Genomic DNA, 6147 nt, shown 5'->3' with positions numbered 1-6147 from the left:
TGTAGTGTAGTACCATTACAATTTGCACACAATATTAGAACCTACCTTTGGCATAGATGGAGTAGATATAGTAGCCCTCTTCCGTAGCGAGCTTTGGTCAACAAATATATTAACAATATGAACATTTCACTTCTGTTAACTCAGTCAACAGTAGCTTCTACTTTATTTAATTACTTTTTGACGTATCTTGTTTAGCGTAGATAATGATGACCTCCTTCAATTTGGAACGTATGAGAAATCGTCGTTCCATTTAAAATGTTTGCCCCCTGTGAGAATCGAACTCACGACCCCTGGTTTACAAGACCAGTGCTCTAGCCCCTGAGCTAAGGAGGCGGACTCAACTTTAGCGACTTGGCTGTCGGAGAGATACGCCGATAAGGGAGAGATGCGCCGATAAGTTGGCGTAATCTTGGTCTATTATTATCTTGTATCGCTGCTTGTCCCCAGTAACGGCATCGTCATGGCTGCCTGCTTAAGGTCTTTGTTCCGCACATTTCATTGTCTCATCGGCGTGGCGTTGCTAATATCACGGAGTTGTACTTTCAGTTAGGAACGTATAAGTTTATGTTCTCCATTCCGATCGTTGTGAACGATGCAGCTGTGTTGTAATTAAAAAAAAAAAAGTCCCATCGCTTCGTCCTTAACGCTGCTGTGTGTGTGTGTCTGTGTGTGTGTGTGTGTGTGTGTGTATGTATGTGTCTACTGCCGTCCATCACATTGTCCAGTATCTGAACCGTCTTTCTTCTCGCCTCCTCTTCCCGTCCTAATATTCTTCTATGACTGTTTTTGAAAACCCATCCGTCCATCATAATATATGTCCTGTCCACTTTTTAAAACATTCAATAATTGCCTTTCCTCTCCCGCAGTTCTCAATACCTCCTTGTCTTTCACCTTATCCATCCAACTTATTTTTTCCACCCTCCGCTACTTCCTCATCTCAAACCCCTGCATCTTTGTTCCACCTTTCTTTCTTATTGTCCGCGTTTCAGCACCATAGAAGAGGATGTGCTGTTCAGAATGCTGTAAACTATCTTTTCCTCAACTCTTTCTCCATATTGATCCAAGAAGACCCCTTTCAAATAAAATGCCTCTTTTGGCATTGCTGTTCCACCTTTTATTTTTATGTCTGATGCTTACAATTTCATTTCCTATGCATTTAGAGCTCTGCACATGTTCTAAAGTTTCTCTATTCAGGATTATGTTTACCATTTTATTTTTCCCTAGTGCCAATAACTTTGTATTCTTTGTATCGACTTTCATTTAATAGCTCTTACCTTTAGCTTCGTTCGTTGCGAGTAAGACCATATCGTCTGGGAACTCCAACCATCATAATTTTCTCCCTCCAGTTCTTCTTACTCCCTTGCGATCTAGTGCACAGTGCTCAGATGCATTCTCTAAATACATATTGAAAAGGATAGGAGGCAGGTAACAGGCTTGTCTTACTCTTTTTCCTAATTTATTTCAGCTGGTACTTCCCCAGTTCGCCCTCACCTCTGCATTTTGACTCAAATATAATGAATTTATAAGTCTCCTGCTTTTCCAATCCAGGCTCTTTTCACTCACTGTTGTTGTTCAAATGGCTAAGAGCACTATGGGACTTAACATTTGAGGTCACCAGTCCTCTAGACTTGTTGTTGTTGTGGTCTTCAGTCCTGAGACTGGTTTGATGCAGCTCTCCATGCTACTCTATCCTGTGCAAGCTTCTTCATCTCCCAGTACCTACTGCAACCTACATCCTTCTGAATCTGCTTAGTGTATTCATCTCTTGGTCTCCCTCTACGATTTTTACCCTCCACGCTGCCCTCCAATGCTAAATTTGTGATCCCTTGATGCCTCAAAACATGTCCTACCAACCGAGCCCTTCTTCTAGTCAAGTTGTGCCACAAACTTCTCTTCTCCCCAATCCTATTCAATACCTCCTCATTAGTTACGTGATTTACCCACCTTATCTTCAGCATTCTTCTGTAGCACCACATTTCGAAAGCTTCTATTCTCTTATTGTCCAAACTGGTTATCGTCCATGTTTCACTTCCATACATGGCTACACTCCATACAAATACTTTCAGAAACGACTTCCTGACACTTAAATCTATACTCGATGTTAAAAAATTTCTCTTCTTCAGAAACGATTTCCTTGCCATTGCCAGTCTACATTTTATATCCTCTCTACTTCGACCATCATCAGTTATTTTACTCCCTAAATAGCAAAACTCCTTTACTACTTTAAGTGTCTCATTTCCTAATCTAATCCCCTCAGCATCACCCGATTTAATTTGACTACATTCCATTATCCTCGTTTTGCTTTTGTTGATGTTCATCTTATATCCTCCTTTCAAGACACTGTCCATTCCGTTCAACTGCTCTTCCAAGTCCTTTGCTGTCTCTGACAGAATTACAATGTCATCGGCGAACCTCAAAGTTTTTACTTCTTCTCCATGAATTTTAATACCTACTCCGAATTTTTCTTTTGTTTCCTTTACTGCTTGTTCAATATACAGATTGAATAACATCGGGGATAGGCTACAACCCTGTCACACTCCTTTCCCAACCACTGCTTCCCTTTCATGCCCCTCGACTCTTATAACTGCCATCTGGTTTCTGTACAAATTGTAAATAGCCTTTCGCTCCCTGTATTTTACCCCTGCCACCTTCAGAATTTGAAAGAGAGTATTCCAGTTAACGTTGTCAAAAGCTTTCTCTAAGTCTACAAATGCTAGAAACGTAGGTTTGCCTTTTCTTAATCTTTCTTCTAAGATAAGTCGTAAGGTTAGTATTGCCTCACGTGTTCCAACATTTCTACGGAATCCAAACTGATCTTCCCCGAGGTCCGCTTCTACCAGTTTTTCCATTCGTCTGTAAAGAATTCGCGTTAGTATTTTGCAGCTGTGACTTATTAAACTGATAGTTCGGTAATTTTCACATCTGTCAACACCTGCTTTCTTTGGGATTGGAATTATTATATTCTTCTTGAAGTCTGAGGGTATTTCGCCTGTCTCATACATCTTGCTCACCAGATGGTAGAGTTTTGTCATGACTGGCTCTCCCAAGGCCATCAGTAGTTCTAATGGAATGTTGTCTACTCCCGGGGCCTTGTTTCGACTCAGGTCTTTCAGTGCTCTGTCAAACTCTTCACGCAGTATCATATCTCCCATTTCATCTTCATCTACATCCTCTTCCATTTCCATAATATTGTCCTCAAGTACATCGCCCTTGTATAGACCCTCTATATACTCCTTCCACCTTTCTGCCTTCCCTTCTTTGCTTAGAACTGGGTTGCCATCTGAGCTCTTGATATTCATACAAGTGGTTTTCTTCTCTCCAAAGGTCTCTTTAATTTTCCTGTAGGCAGTATCTATCTTACCCCTAGTGAGACAAGCCTCTACATCCTTACATTTGTCCTCTAGCCATCCCTGCTTAGCCATTTTGCACTTTCTGTCGATCTCATTTTTGAGACGTTTGTATTCCCTTTTGCCTGCTTCATTTACTGCATTTTTATATTTTCTCCTTTCATCAATTAAATTCAATATTTCTTCTGTTACCCAAGGATTTCTATTAGTTCTCGTCTTTTTACCTACTTGATCCTCTGCTGTCTTCACTATTTCATCCCTCAGAGCTACCCATTTTCTTCTACTGTATTTCTTTCCCCCATTCCTGTCAATTGTTCCCTTATGCTCTCCCTGAAACTCTCTACAACCTCTGGTTCTTTCAGTTTATCCAGGTCCCATCTCCTTAAATCCCACCTTTTTGCAGTTTCTTCAGTTTCAATCTGCAGTTCATAACCAATAGATTGTGGTCAGAATCCACATCTGCCCCTGGAAATGTCTTACAATTTAAAACCTGGTTCCTAAATCTCTGTCTTACCATTATATAATCTATCTGATACCTATTAGTATCTCCAGGATTCTTCCAGGTATACAACCTTCTTTTATGATTCTTGAACCAAGTGTTAGCTATGATTAAGTTATGCTCTGTGCAAAATTCTACCAGATGGCTTCCCCTTTAATTTCTCTCCCCCAACCCATATTCACCCACTATGTTTCCTTCTCTCCCTTTTCCTACTGACGAATTCCAGTCACCCATGACTATTAAATTTTCGTCTCCCTTCACTACCTGAATAATTTCTTTTATCTCGTCATACATTTCATCAATTTCTTCATCATCTGCAGAGCTAGTTGGCATATAAACTTGTACACTGTAGTAGGCATGGGCTTTGTGTCTATCTTGGCCACAATAATGCGTTCAGTATGCCGTTTGTAGTAGCTAACCCGCACTCCTATTTTTTTATTCATTATTAAACCTACTCCTGCATTACCCCTATTTGATTTTGTATTTATAACCCTGTAATCACCTGACCAAAAGTCTTGTTCCTCCTGCCACCGAACTTCACTAATTCCCACTATATCTAACTTTAACCTATCCATTTCCCTTTTTAAATTTTCTAACCTACCTGCCCGATTAAGGGATCTGACATTCCACGCTCCGATCCGTAGAATGCCAGTTTTCTTTCTCCTGATAACGACGTCCTCTTGAGTAGTCCCCGCCCGGAGATCCGAATGGGGGACTATTTTACCTCCGGAATATTTTACCCAAGTGCTGATGCCCGGAGAGCTTCTGCTGACGATCCGCATCGAGAGCTGCAGAGTTTATGGAGAATGTATTTTATCCTAGACTTAGACCTACTTAAACCTAACTAACCTAAGGACATCAAACACATTCCTGCCCGAGGCAGGATTCGAACCTGCGACCGCAGCAGCAGCGCGGTTCCGGACTGCAGCGCCTAAACCGCTCGGCCACAGCGGCCGGCTCACTGTAGTTGCTATCTTATGCTAAGTCACATTGTCACATGCGTTTTCCAGGTTTATAAAGCACATGTATTAATCTCTTTCCTTCTCAATATTTATTTGCTTATCGTTTGGCAATATGTATACAAAGGTTACAGAACTATTACATGTCAACATTTAAGCACAGCTCTCGTAGCGTAAAATACCACAAGTCACAACAGCTATATATGGATATCAAAGTCTTTTATGTGTTTTATGACATCACTCGTCGCTTTGAGGAAATCTTCGCCAGGACCTTTGTAAGCACTTGCCGGACATGTCGATACAACATGAGCAACTGTCTGTCGTTGCGCACCACAATCACATGATCATGATGAAGATTTGCCCCACTTGTAGAGAGTGTCTACACATCGTCCATGGCCCGTTCGCATGTGGTTCAAGGTAGTCCAAATTGCTCGAAACTGGTCGAATCCAGGGGATTTCTTCTGGATGCAAGTCATTGTGTGGAGCAGTTTTGTTTTCAGCAACGTTTCCATTCATCGATGGTATTTAATTCAGTTTTCGTGAGACTCCTGGCTGCAATGAGAGTAGGATGTCTTGACCTTAGTCTTTTTCGCTCCGCATGGAATACGTTTTCCATTATTGGAAGGTCGGTGTTATTAGCAGTCTTTTGGCAGTCACATAGTAGCGCACTTTTCCCTTCTGATATCGTGAGGTGGAATGTAGTTCAAGATAGGTAGCCAGTTTGTGGGAGTAGATCGTATTGACCCACTAACAATGCGCATGGCCTCGTTAAGTTGTACGTCTATGTTTTTTTACGTGTGGACTATTAAGCCAGACAGGCGCTCAGTACTCTGCTGCTGAGTATACGAAGCCGAGTGCTGATGCCCGGAGCGCTTCTGCTGACGATCCGCATCGAGAGCTGCAGAGTTTATGGAGAATGTACTTTCTAGAATGAGATTTTCACTCTGCAGCGGAGTGTGCGCTGGTATGAAACTTCCTGGCAGATTAAACCTGTGTGCCGGACCGAGACTCGAACTCGGGACCTTTGCCTTTCGCGGGCAAGTGCTCTACCAGCTGAGCTATCCACGCACGACTCACGCCCCGTCCTCACAGCTTCACTTCTGCCGGTACCTCGTCTCCTACCTTCAAACTTTACAGAAGCTCTCCTGCAGACCTTGCAGAACTGAAAACATCCGCCAGGCTGTGGCCAAGCCATGTCTCCGCAATATCCTTTCTTTCAGGAGTGCTAGTTCTGCAAGGTTCGCAGGAGAGCTTCTGTAAAGTTTGGAAGGTAGGAGACGAGGTACTGGCTGTGAGGACGGGGCGTGAGTCATGCTTGGGTAGCTCAGCTGGTAGAGCACTT

At 42.4% G+C, this 6147-nt stretch overlaps 1 non-coding gene across 1 annotated transcript; it reads right to left on the bottom strand.

Annotated features, from left to right (window-relative positions):
- Nucleotides 1-260: 260 nt before the first annotated feature.
- Nucleotides 261-333, bottom strand: Trnat-ugu (transfer RNA threonine (anticodon UGU)). The gene has a single exon. It is a non-coding gene; the product is annotated as a tRNA-Thr (tRNA).
- Between the last annotated feature and the right edge of the window lie 5814 nt (nt 334-6147).

This window comes from Schistocerca nitens, chromosome 2 (genome assembly GCF_023898315.1).
Source record: "Schistocerca nitens isolate TAMUIC-IGC-003100 chromosome 2, iqSchNite1.1, whole genome shotgun sequence".
In the NCBI taxonomy this organism is placed as follows: Eukaryota; Metazoa; Arthropoda; class Insecta; order Orthoptera; family Acrididae; genus Schistocerca; species Schistocerca nitens.
This window is presented reverse-complemented; position numbering and strand designations above follow the sequence as displayed.